Source organism: Balaenoptera borealis (genome assembly GCF_965194805.1).
Source record: "Balaenoptera borealis genome assembly, chromosome: 18".
Lineage (NCBI taxonomy): Eukaryota > Metazoa > Chordata > Mammalia > Artiodactyla > Balaenopteridae > Balaenoptera > Balaenoptera borealis.
This window is the reverse complement of record NC_138877.1, coordinates 20683862-20698255: the sequence shown is the minus strand read 5'-3', so window position 1 is coordinate 20698255 and position 14394 is coordinate 20683862.

The window sequence follows — 14394 nt, the reverse complement described above, 5'->3', positions numbered from 1 at the left end:
AATAAATAATGACCTCTTCTTTTCTGCTTATCTGGAAAACCTAACAAAAATATTATAAAGGGAGTCCTGTCTGTCATACAAAACGAAGTAAGATTGTAATTTTTTAATAACTAGAAGTAGATCAAATTAAAGTTCTCAGTCTCTGGGTACATTAGGAAAGTCCCAATCAGCCTTAAGAAAGGCACAGATGACCACAGCCGTAGGCCAAGCGCTTCAGGGAAGGATGTCTCCCTTTCTCATTTTTATGATGGCACATCTCCTGGCATTCTCCATAGTAGAGGAAAAATTCAGCCAAGGATAGAGAGAGAAAGGAGATGAGCGACCTACATTCTTCTCTAAAATTAACCTAGAAATATTGTACCTTTAGAGGTCATTACTCTGAGAAAAGAGATTCATGATTTTTTATCACCCACTTAAAAATTTACAGCATCCTAGTTCAAGCCTTTACCATTGTGCTAGATGACCCCAAGAGCCTGCCCGTTGCTCTCTCTGCCTTGCCTCTACTCAGACCATGCAGTTCTTCACACCCCAGATGATTTTTATCACTTAAGGCCCCCATAGTTCTCAGGATAAAGTCCAAAACCCCCAGCATGGCTTTCAAGTCCGCCTGAAATTTAGCTCAAATCTACCTCTACCTTCCAACACACAACTTCTTCTCCCACCTAGTCGGCTCCCTGTTTCCAAATAGAACTTGTCTCTCCCCAACATAGTGATGGAATGGTTACGTTTAGACTCTGGTGTTAGACTGACCTGGGTTCGAATCCTGACTCAGCCACTTACTTTGTAACTTTGAGCAAATAACCTTGATGCCCTCATGTTTAAATAATTTGAATAAGACCATTTATCTCAGAGAGAGGTTTCTGATAATGAAATGTTATTATGCATGGAAAGTACCTAGCACATTAAAAGTAGTGGATAAATATTAATTAAAATATAAACACTGTGGAGTCCCACTTTCACGTTTTACCTCACAGCCTTGAAATATCCTTCCTAGAATATTCATTCTCCTCCTTCCCAACTCTCTAATCTTACCTTTCTTCACAGCCTTGACCAATGACCTAAGTGTCACATCCTGAGGACAAGGGTGGGGAGGAGGAAAAAGGAAGTGTGACAGAGAGAGAAGAGCCAGCCAGGTTTCCTAGGGAGAGTGGAAATAGAAGCTCTGGTGCTCTGGATCAGGGGTTGACAACCTTTTTCTATAAAAAGCCAGATAAGAAATGCTCTAGGCTCTGCGGGCCATTCAGCTTCTATCTCAACTATTCAACTCTGTGGTTGTAGCAGGACAGCAGCCATAAAAAAATATGTAAATGAACAGGCATGGCTGTGTTCCGATAAAACTTTATTTATAAGAGCAGTCAGCAACAACTCAACGACAACAAAAAAATAAACAACCTGATTCAAAAATGGGCAAAGGACTTGAATAGACATTTTTCCGAAGAGGATGTACAAATGGCTGATGAGCACATGAAAAGATGCTCAGCACCACTAATCATTAGGGGAATGCAAATCAAAACCACGAGGAAACACCACTTCGCACCCATTAGGATAGCTGCTGTAAAATAATTAATTAAAAAAAAACAGAATATAAATGTTGGAGAGGCTGTGAAGAAATCATAACCCTCATGAACTGCTGGTGGGGATGTAAAATGGTGCAGCCACTGTGGAAAACAGTATGGAGGTTCCTCAAGAAAATTAAACATTGAATTACTATATGAGCAATTCCACTCCTGGGTGTATACCCAAAAGAAGTAAAAGCAAGGACTTGAATAGGCATTCGTACGTCAATGTTCATGGAAGCATTATTCACAATAGCCAATAGAAGGGAATAACCCAAGTGTCCATCAATAGATGAATGGATAAATAAATGTAGTCTATGCATACAATGAAATATTATTCGGTCTTCAAAAGGAAGGAAATTCTGACATGCTGCAACATGGATGAACCTTAAAGACATTATGCTAAGCGAAATAAACTAGATACAAAGTGACAAACGTTATATTATCTGAGGTACCTTAGAATAGGCAAATTTACAGAAACAGAAAGTAGAATAGTGGTTACCAGGGGCTGGGGGAAGGGAGGAATGGCGAGTTATTGTTTAATGGGTACTGAGTTTTTGACTGGAAAGATGAAAGAGTTCTGGAAATGGATAGTGGTGATGGTTGTATAATACTCTCAGTACTTAATGCCACTGTATTGTACCCTTAAAATGGTTAAAATAATAAATTTTATATTATGCATTCTTAAGAATTAGTAAATATTTCCTTCAATCATTTCTTTTTTTTTTTTTAATTTTCTTAAAGTCGTCTTATTTTCATGCTACCGTGGACATCCAATCAGACTCCTTCTCACTGACACTTCCAGCACGGAGGACAAGGAGAAAGGCCGGGAGGGGGAATGGGGCTGTTTGGGGCCACACTCAGGAGAGACTTCCGGAATGTTGGTGTGCAGAGTGGGGATAGGGGGAGGGTGCACTCCACGCACGTCTGCTCACTGCTCCAGCCTCAAAAACACCTGCACAGAAACTGGTCCCTCTGTAGCTGTTCTTCTAAGCCCAGATCCGCAATTCCAAATCTCTCACTTCTGCCTTTCTTACCTTGCCTCGTTTTCCTCTCCCATAACCACTGTCCCCTCCTTCCTTATTCCCAAACTTACATTGTATTCAACCGAAAATAACTGTCCATGTGACCTTCCAACAAAAGCCCTTAATCAAAAGGAAGAGCTGCCTCCCATAAAGCGGCATGAAGATTGCTCTGTAATGAAGAGTTGGGGGAAGTACAATTTCTTATCTCCTGATACCCACATATGTCAGGGAAGCTAATATTCCTAGCTCAAGTAGCAGGTGGAGCTCCACTGAAACTGGAGGATGGGAAAGAAGAAAATGCATCTTTGCTTCACCTCCGGCTGCGTGGAACGCAAACGTCACATGAAGGAACAATGGTTGGCTTGTGCTGTAGCAAACAAATCACAGATTTAAAATCCCGTTGCCAACTCCCCAAGAGGAATCACTTTCAAGCATGACTACTACCTTCTCTGGGGCATCTGACCAGCTCCCCAGCCATTAGTTGCCTTGTCTGTACCTAGCTCAAAAGCGGGACAGTGTATTGCTCTGCAAATGTCATCTGGGGTTTTTAACATATGAGTTCTTTGCTGAACTGCACTTTGATGTGGCATGCTTAGAGGAACGAAAGGATGAAGGAGATTTTTTATTTCCTGCAGAGAAGGACGAAGGCAATTATTTCATCAGGCATACTCCTTCCTTCTACGTCTTCCCTTTCCTCTGTCATGCACGATGGGGAACAATAAAGAGAATCAATTTGCAAAATGAAGTTAATGGCTGAGTTGACAGTAGCATTTTCAATGGAGGCTGACACAGAAAGTGCTGTGGCTTTGAGTCCTGGTATTTGTTCCCGTGGAATGCGGACAACATCAAACGTTAGCATCATCACACTGTCAAGGACTTCAAGAGGAAAATAATTATTTTTAAAATAAATAATTAAGGGTTGGTGCAACTGCCTTTGGATGCCTGTGGTTGACTTCTCCCATTTAAACAGCCGCTTATTCTTATAATATTATCTGTAGCCGAACGTTAATGACGATGATAGTGATGGTGATGATGATAATGTAGCAATGATACAATGGCTTTACTTGGAAAATACTTCTTTTTTTCTTATGCGAACTGCTACGTGCCAGATATTCGGCAGGTGTAGTATGGACTCCACCAGCTTGCTTCTAAACACACATGACAATGCTGTATTTATAGGGGATTCCCTGGAAAAGGTAGCGACAAGAGAGACACCCCCCCTGACAAAGAATGATAGTGACCTCCCAAATGAGCACAGTGAATCTTTTTAAAACACTGACCCTCCCCATTGTTTTCCCAAAGCTAAGGTGTGTTAGCTATCTTTGGCTACATAGCAAATTACCTCAAAACTCAGTGGTTTTAAAACAATAAAATTGATTTTCTCAGCTTCAGGAATTTAGAAGCAGCTTAGCTGGGTGGTTCTTGCTCCGAGTCTCTTGTGAGACTCAAAATGATGGCTGCAGCTGCCATCACCCGAAGGCTTCAGTGGGGCTGTAGGGTCTGCTGCCAGGTTGTCTCACTCACACCCGGCAGTTAGTGCCGGTCATGGGCAGGAAGCCTCAGGCACCCTGAGTGTTCTCACATCACAGTGATGCGCTCCCTGTGGTAGAGCGTCATCCAAGGGAGCAAGACAGAATGGCAATGCCTGTTATGACCCAGCTCAGGAGTCACAACCCATCACTTCTAGAACATTCCATTAGTTAGAAGCCAATAACTAAGTCCACCCACATGCAGGGATGGGGGGCACAGAAGTAATCAGGCAGCATCTCTTGAAGGGAGGAATGTCAAAGTATTTGTGGACATATTTTAAAACCACCACATAAGGTTTTATGATCCTGACATAAATAGCCCCCAAATGGAAATTCTTGTGTTCAGTAAAATTATCTCACTTTTTAAAAAATGCACATTTATTCAGCACTTACAAGCATGACTTGAAAGTGATAAAATACCTTGGTCACAATCATTCTTTATGTGGGGCCTGCTTGTTGCTTTCAAAATACAGAACTTGCATAAAAGTCTTTTACAAATGAAAGGGTTTGTACAAAGAACATGAAACAAGAGCAAAGAGTCATTGCCACTTAGGAATCCCGAAGTCAAATAAACAGAAGGAATTGAATGTGAGTTGAAAATAACAGAATATTAAATCAACCATAATAGCATGTATTATGAAGTTATAAATATATACACAGTAACTTCTAGAGAAGAACTCCTATAATCTAAATTTTATTATATAAGTGCTTATTTCAAAATTGCTGGACTGAAACTAAATTAGCTCTTCAATATGGTTAAGTGGTTGTTCTTTGGGGTGAAATTTTGTTACAAGACTAAGTAAGTATAAAATATATTTCAGTAAATTTGCTTTAATTGCATGGATCTCTTAACCAAGAAGAATTTTAAAGAATTGGTGTTATAAACTGGTGATTTACCACCACTAAGACTTAAAGAATATGCTATCAAGTGCTATGAGTTTGGTGAAAGTATTGGAACTTTGAGATGTTTTCAGAAGACCCAGTTTAGATATGGGCTAAAGTCCAGAATCAGAGCATCTCTCTCCATCAGCCACATCAAGAAAAGGGAGTAAAATTACGGCACGGGCAGCAAGACCCTGCCCTGTGCACATTCTCAGAAACATGGACAGTAATTAAGAGCATGGTCTTTCAAAGCAGACAAACTGAGCTGCCAGCGGAGTTAAGACTAGTTACTTTACCTTTCTAACCTCATTATTTTCATCTGCAAAATGGGTCCATCAGCAAAACTACACAGAGATGTCCCTGTTACCTAACTGGATGGGCACTTTTTAGTCCTAGACCTCTCAGCTTCATCAACACAGCTAACACTGTCTCCTTTTTGAAACAACTTTCCCCAAGCTTGGTAGAAAGGAAGCGTTATCCTCTCTCCATATTCCTGCTTGGGTTCACAGTGGAATAAGCCAGTCCTTCCTGCAAGTCCTGACCTCCACTAGGCCACATTTAGTAGGAGGTAGGGCACTGCTGTAAAAGGTCACTGCTTGTGGGTGAGATAGGGCTGTGCTTTCAGCTAAAGCCAGAAATCAAGGGCGTGTTCTTGATCCCTCCCACTTTTTTATCACATGCCACAATCAATCAACACCAAGTCCTACTCATTCTTTTTTTAAACTAAATCTGGACTCAACCTCTCCTCTCAGTCCCCACAGCCATCTCCCTGGTCACCATCATCTCTCACCTGAACTATGGAAATAGGTCCCATGATGGTTAATTTTATGTGTCAACTTAGTAGGCTATGGTGTCCCGTTGTTTGGTCAGACACCAGTCTAAATATTGCTGGGAAGATTATATATATATTCACATCCTATTGATTCTGTTTCTCTGGAGAACCCTAAAACTAGACTAACACACCCCCCTAAGTGGCTTCCCAGCTTTCCTATCCATTCTCCACAGGATAGGCAGAATGTTCTTTGTTAAAGCATGTATCGTGTCATTTTCCACTTTAAACCATGTTTATGTCTTGCTGTTGCACTTAGAATAAAATCCAAAATCCTAAACGTGCTCTTCACATCTCAATGTGATACGATCTCTGTCCTCCTCTGGAGCCTCATCTTAACCCTTCTGGCCACTTGGCATCCTCCAGATGGGCTCTCTCTTCTTTCTGTTTCTCAAATGTACTGAGCTCCTTCTTACCACAGAAGCTTTTCCCTCTGCCTGGAGCCCACTTCCTAATCCTCTTCATGGAGCTGCCCTCTAGTCATCGCCAAGTGGTATTTCCTCTGTGAGGCTCTCTCCCTGACCCCTAGTAATAATAACGAGCTAAAGGTTTACTTTGTGCCAGTCTCTGTTCTAAATACCTTACGTATATTAATTTACTTAATCCTCCCAACAACTCCAAAAAGTATATATCATTATTCTCCCCATTTTCCAGGTGAAGAAATTGAGGCAACACAAAGCTAAAGCAATGTGCCCAAGATCACACAGCTGAGCTGGCATTTGAATCTAGACATTTTGGCTCCAGAGTCTTAGAGAACTTCACCACTGAGTTCATTTTTCCCTGGGTCAAGGACTCCCTCAGTAACTTTCTTAGTACCCTATTATTTTTCCTCACAGTATTTATTGCAATTCATAGCATAGATTTATATATTTGATTACTTTCTAGCTTCCACCACCATCCTATCAAGTGCCATGAGGACAAGGACACTCCCTGTTTTGCTCACCTTTGTACCTAGCAGAGTTTGGATAATATTAGTTCTCAATAAATATTTGTGATTATATATCATCATCCCTTCTTTCCCTAGTTCATTATTTATAGGTAGCAAATTCTCAAAACTCATCCTCAGGGCCCCAGAATCAGGCAGGAATAATGACGGGAGTCCTTACGAAGTAATGGGTTAAAATCCTCAGTGTCTAGCCTTGGCTGTGTTTTTGCATCAGCTGGGTTCATTGCATGGGCCAGACTTCACAGCAGCACAGATACCTATGGGATGGGATTTGAGAATCCCTAACTCCCAAAATTTCACCCACCATCTACTTGAAATATAATCATTAGAGGTATTATTTCTTCTAATCTCTCATTGGAATTCAAATGTCCCCTGGAAGCTGAGAGCTGGCAATCATTATTAGTTAACATCTCAGCTAGGATTGCAGGACGGATAGCGCACTGGGAACGTGACACTGAGTAGGTGCCTCCAGACCAGATGAGCCAGGTAGCTGGAGCTGGCTCACCAGGAGCAGAGCGGGAGGAAGCTTTAAGTAGAGCCGAGAGGACTCAAAGCTCATTTTGCCTTCACAATGTTCAGGGGCTTCCAACTTGGCTCTGCAAGAGCTGCCTTGATAGACGTTGTAAATGCCTCCTATGGTTTGCAGAAAATCTCTAATTTTTACCTTTATCTAATGCTGTATCCATGCAACAAGAAAACCACCAATTTAAAAAGTGAGAAACTTAACCAAGGGGTTGTTTTGCCTTCAAGACACCAAACTGGTTTGGCTGATTCTTCACTGATTTAATGAAAAGTGCCGGGTCGTGTAGCTGCAATCCAATTAAACATTGTTTCTTTCCACCTCCCCCCAACTGAGGACACTGGAAGACCACCCAATACCAGGTTTAAAACGGGAAATGTTGATAGTCATCAAAAAGATTTCAAAGTAAAATTAGGTGTTCTCTTCCTACTTCTCAAATTTATACTATCCCCTTATAATGGTGCTACGTTAGCATTTTAAGACAAACGCTTATACATTTACTTTGCATTCAAACTAATGACTTCTGGAAGGAAATACTGACCTTGTATTAACTAGATTGATCATATTTTAGAAACAAAAAGCCCAATTTTTTTTTTCAGAATAGGGTCAGAATTCTGACCCTAATCCACTAATTCTGGAAACACAAGTAGTTAAAATTCTTTGAAGTTTACTTTAGATGGAAAGTTACATAAATTAGGTTGTACTTACTACTGGATAAAATAGGGCAATTAGCTGCCTTCAGGAACCATCTAGGGATGTCCTGGGAGAGGGCTCAATGTGGTAGCAACTGTTTTGTAAATATGGAGACAATCTTCGAAAAGTGGGATTTTTGTCACCTTTCACTAGCATAACATTATAATTTAGTAAAAAGAAGTCTAGATGTATAGTCAGGCCTGGCTTCTTGGTCCAATTCCATCACTTTTTGCTGAATGAATTGAAACGATCACTACATTTTTCTAAAGCTCAAGGAAAGAATTTTAAGAAATAGATGACAGTTAACAGATACAATTATTTGACTACCTCTCATAAAGCAGAACAGGCAAGATGCTCCTAATTCTACTTCCATGTGCAAATTAATGGAATTAAATATAGTACATCGGGATTACACTCAGGCTACCAGGAGAAGTTCTGAGACCTTCAAAGAAGAAGAACCTCAGACACAACTGATCCTCAGAATCCTGCTGCTCACATCACCTTTTTGATTGGACTCACTGGCTAAAGCAACTCTCTTCAATCATCAACACCTTAATCTCTCTGCACACTAAGAAAAAAATATTTTAACTTCTTTCTTTCTTTCTTTTGTTGCTTGCCGCATCTCTCAGCTTGCGGGATCTCAGTTCCCTGACCAGGGATTGAACCCAGGCCACGGCAGTGAAAGCCCGGAATCCTAACCATGAGGCCACCAGGGCACTCCCAAAAATGTATTAACTTTTCAAAATAAAGTTTAAGTTCTTTCCCTCTGGCCTTCTGTTGCCCAACCATTCTCCCTCACTTCATCAAACTGTTGGGATTACTAATAAAGACTTACTGGGTTTTTTGTTGTTGTTGTTGTCATCAAATTTTTCTTTTATTGATCCTTGATTTTGCGTCATAGGAAGATTCCCTCCAACACCAAAGTTATAAAAGGAGTCACATTTATTTTCTTCTAGTGTTTGTGTGGTTCCATTATTTGTACATTTGCATCTCTAATACAGTTGCCCTTCTCTCAGTTTTTCTCTTCTAATCTCTCCCTAATTCCCCTCTCTAACGATTCCTTTATCTAAAGACACATTTGGATCAGTGAGTGTGAATCTTTGTTGTTTATGCCACTGAAATATTACAGTTCTTTATTCCCAAAGCAAAAAGCAATAGGAAAGAAAAATTCTAAGGAAAAATTATATTAATAAAAAACTTACTGTTTTTATTAGCGAACATTTATTGAGTGCTTACCGTGTAGCTGGCACAATGCTAAGTACTTTGCATTCTCCAAAGGGAAAAGGTCATTTATAGTAAATATATAATGCAGGACATTATATTATCATGGCTACAGATAAAGTTGATTGAGAGTAAAAGAGAATAAAGAGATAATGGTTCATGATTGTGTTTTCTCCTAAGCTTTTTTTAAACCCTAATCTACCTATCTTTCTACTACTCCAGATTGAAATTAAAGGGAAAAAATGTTTAAATATGTTAAACACATAATAATTCTGGGAACTTCACATGAAATTGTCATGTGGCAAAAACTCTCAATACAGTTGTAGGAGGTGAGATTCCACATTAAAATATTTCAGATGACAGAACAGCTTTGAATATTGGAAGCATTTGTGACACAGACTGGCATTAAAACTTGGGTGACTGACTGATGCTTGAAGTTCTCATTTTAGAGTTCCAGAAGATTCTATGAAGTTTCTTACACAGGGAAACTTCTAAGATTTCAAAACAGGATTCGTTGTCTCATCATTTCCCCTGACAATCTTCTAACGTGCTATTTCCAAACAGATGAATAAATCAGCTCACCAATGGCAAATGGTGAAGTTGTTGTACTTATTGGAAAGATAAAAATGAGACGAACCTGCCAACTGAAAACACCAAATTTCACGAGGTTCTGATAAAGAATTTGCTATTGATTGGATTTGATTCACATATGTGTCAGCAGCCTAAAAGTTCTGTTCCATGAAGTATTTAAGTGACTACAGCTGATATAATTTGAAAGAAATTAGAAAATTGATCAATCCAAATAAGTGAAGCCCTATTTAATAGCATCCTAACCTGTGCTGGTACCTCTATTTTTGTACTGAAGCACATCTTTAATTTTCTTGTTTGCCCAGCTCCTTTTCCACTGGGCATATCCACACTTTGCCCTGTTATAAGTGAGTCTCTATAATTCTATAAATCATTGTGGGAGATTTTGTTCCCAAATATTTGCTGATCCGTCCAGTGGAAGAAATTTGCTTCCTGTCCCATTTTGCTTCAGGCCTGGCCATGTGCTTTGCTTTGGTCCATAAACTGTGATGAAAATCATGGTGCTACTTCTAAGTCAAAGCTCTAAGACTGGCCACATGTTACTGCTCTCTTTTCCCTTTGCTGCAAGCAGAGCCATGTCCCAAGTAGTGCAGCTCATTGACGTGGATCCTGGAGAGGAAAGAGCCTGGAACAGGATCACCAGTAACATGAGTGAGAAACAAACTTTTGTGTTCTAAGCCACTGAAAATTGGGAATTATTAACCCAGCATTCCTTGGCCAATAATGGACTGATTTATTCCATAGTCTTCAAAATTTTAACTGTATATCTCCTAAAATCATTTTTAGAAACTATAGATTTCCTCTAAATTGTTTAAGTTGGGCACTAAAATTTTCCACCTTATGTGCGAAAGTTATCATTTTAATTTTTGCAAATTGTAAATTTTGATTTATTTTATCCTAAATTTTGGTTGTTTAAGTAAAACCATTCCATCACTCTTTGAAATGTACCAAAATGGGTACCATATCATATTATTATAAGACCCACCATCATATTTAAAATACACAAAATATTTTATTAGGTGACAACTTAATTACATCCTCCTTGAATTTTGTTTAAAACATAGAATTAGAAATAATCTCTTTGCAAAACTACTCAAGCAATTACTAGACTCAATCACTGAATTTCTGAGTATTTTTTTTAAAAAGGCTTTGCCAAGGGTTATCCATAATATATTAATTATACCTGTTACTCTTTCATGTGTAAGCATTTTGTGTAACCCAATAAGGAATTTGGAAAATCAAAATAGTGTTAATTATCGTACTCCTTTGCTAATACAGTATTTTGGAGAAAATATTGTATCTGGTCCTTAAATATATATATCCAAACCTGTTACTGCAGATTTAGCTCCTTCAATTTATGGAGGTATCCATAACCTCATTGACAAGCCAGCCCTCTTTACCGAACCAGTCAGCCAAATCAGATTTGCTTTCTGACAGAAAAAAACCTGACTTCGTTTCTCAATTCAAATAAAAGTGTTAACACATGTCTCTGTGACAAGCATCTCACTTCTGAATTCTAACATAGACACGAAATTCTGGAACAGACCTTTTCCATGAGGCTGCTCTCTTGACAAAATAAGGCACCTCTACCTTGGCTATTTCCAAGCACAGTCTTTGGAGGGGACCTGTCATTATCACTGTTTCTCTCTTCCCCCTGATGTGATCACAATCAGGTCCCAGGTAGGAACTGCTCCTCTCCCTGGATCCTGGAATGAAGACACTGTGGGGGAGATTCTCTTGACTTTTCTGTGCCTCTGCCTGGGAAGTGCTGCATTCACAGACATCAAGCAGAGAACAGAAGAAAATGTTCATGACTCCTGCTACACCATTTTACAACATTTGTGAGATCAGAACATCACTACAGGAGCCAAAATGCCCTGTTTCTAATGCTACACTTTGCACTCAACAGAAATATGTCAAAGTCCAAGAAAGACACAAAATCCTATAGCAGGTGCATGAGGTTTTGATTAATGGAGAGGCACCATTGATACCGATAGTTTTCATTTGATTAGAGATTTTTACGCCCCAAACAATTCACTGCAGTAAGATTTCAGATGTGTGAAAATATGACTTTCTTTTGGAAAGTGGGGAAAAGAGAGATGTGAAAAGGAAGGTGAGAAAGAAAAACCCACATGACTTCCTGAATTGCAGGCACCTTTCCAGGCCCATACGGTTGAAAAAGGAGGATTATAGACATTGAGGTTATGAAAATCGATGCTCCTCAAAATTTTATCCATCTTAGAAAAGTCTCCTACTCCCCAACAAGTACCTGGACCCTGATTTGAACACTGTTACTGCAGACTTCAAAGCAACTGAGAAATCTAATTTACAACGTTTGAGAAATCAGATCTTTTATTCTCTAGTATGTGTTGCTTTTCTATTGCTGCATAACAAACTCAGATGCAACAAACAACACACATTTATTACACTGCGGTTTCCATGAGTTGAGAGTCCGAACACGGCTTGGCTGTGCATCTCACAAGGCTGTAGTCAAAGTGTCAGCCAGAGCTGCAGTCTCACCTGAGGTCCATCTCCTCATCCAAGACACTGGTTGTCAACAGAATTCAGGGGTCCTGGTGACTACAGAACAGAGCCCCTCAGCTCCTAGAGGCTGTCCACCATTCCCTGACATGTAGCTCTCTCCACAACTTGGCCGCATGTTTCTTTAAGGACAATAGGCAAATGTCTCTGCTATTTCTTCTGTCTCAGCTCTTGACGGGCTTTTAAAGGACTCTGGTGATTAGGTCAGGCCCACCAAATTAATCTCCCATTTGGTTAACTTAGTGTCAACTGCAGAGAGGGCTTGATCAAATCTGTAAAATCTCTTCACCTTTGCTATGTAACGTAGCATAATCAAGGAAGTGATATGGCATCGTCTTTGCCAAGATCTACTGGTTAGAAACAAGTGACAGAACCCACCCACAGTCCAGGGAGAGGGTTTTACAAGGCCATGGGTCATTGGGAGTCATCTTAGAATTCTGCCTACCATACTACTTAAGCCAAAAATAGCATTCAAATTATGAGTATAACAACCATGGAGTGTTTTCTTCAAGGTTAGAATACAAAATTTAAAAGACAACCCCTAGAGCACTCATTATTTAGTGATCCTTGGAAGAATTACCAGGGAAATTCATTTAAAACATAAGATTTCCCAGGCCACACTCTCAGAGATGCTGATTCAGGATGCAAAGAGTTGGACTGCATTTTAAATAAGTTCTCCCTGCGCAAGAGGGAGGAGATACAGGGATATATGTTTATGTATAGCTGATTCACTTTGTTATACAGCAGAAACTAACACACCACTGTAAAGCAATTATACTCCAATAAAGATGTTAAATAAATAAATAAATAAATAAGTACTCCCTGACTATTCCAATGCAGGTGCTAACCATACATTGAAAATCCCTACTTTAGTGCTTCCATAACTAAAGACTGGCTTAAATTTTCCCAAGGCTCTGCAGTTTGGGCCAGAGAATTCCTCCAAATGGGTTTAGTCCCTCTGTTTTGTAAAAGCTGTATTTCACAGGCTCCGTTTCTCTGCCTCACACCTAACATACTAAGAAACCTTTACATAGTCCCAGGAAGTACTCTTCTGCCTAGATAAAGTCCTTCTTGTAAGACTGAGCTGACAGCCTTATCACCACTGTAAACCAAATATAAAAATTTTTTAATAGCATGGAGTGGATAGAAACTTGGTTTCTTCTCCAACTGTAGTTCCTACCATTCTTAAAAGAAAAATGAGAGGACAAAGCCTAACTCTAAAGCAGGCAAGGAAGACATGGAAGCAACCTAAGTTTCCATGGACAGAGGAATGTACAAAGAAGATGTGGTACACATACACAACTGAATATCACTCAGCCATAAAAAGAATAAAATATTACCATTTTCAGCACCACAGATGGCCCTAGAGATTATCATACTACGTGAAGTAAGTTAGACAGAGAAAGACAAATATATGATATCACTTACATGTGGAATCTAAAATATGATGATACAAATGAACTTATTTGAAAAACAGAAATAGATCACTGACATAGAAAACAAATTTACAGTTACCTAAGGGGAAAGGGGTAGGGGAGGGATAAATTAGGAGGTTGGGATTAACAGATACAAACTACTATATATAAAATAGATAGCACAGGGAACTATATTCAGTATCTTATAATAACCTATAATGGAAAAGAATCTGAAAAAGAATAGATACATATATATGTATAACTGAATCACTTTGCTGTAGACCTGAAACTAACACAACACTGTAAATCAACTATACTTCAATTAAAAAAATAAAAATAAATAAAGTAGGCAAGGAACTTCCCTCAAACAGTGACCCTGCTTCATTGGCACATTCCGTGGTGAGGCCCTTGATGAAGATAGAGGTTCCTTGGAGGCCCTATAATCAGGAATAGGGTGAGAAGATGGTAAAAACCCCAACAATGTGCTCCCTATTTTCCATGCAGACTCTACTGAATTTATGAAACTCTGGCAACAGGAACAACGCAGTGTGCAACCAACTTAGGTTGGGTCGTGAAACCTTCAAGTGCCAAAATTTGTCAGAGAAGAGAAACATCGAAACAGTTCTAGAAGTCAGTGAGGGCCTTGAGA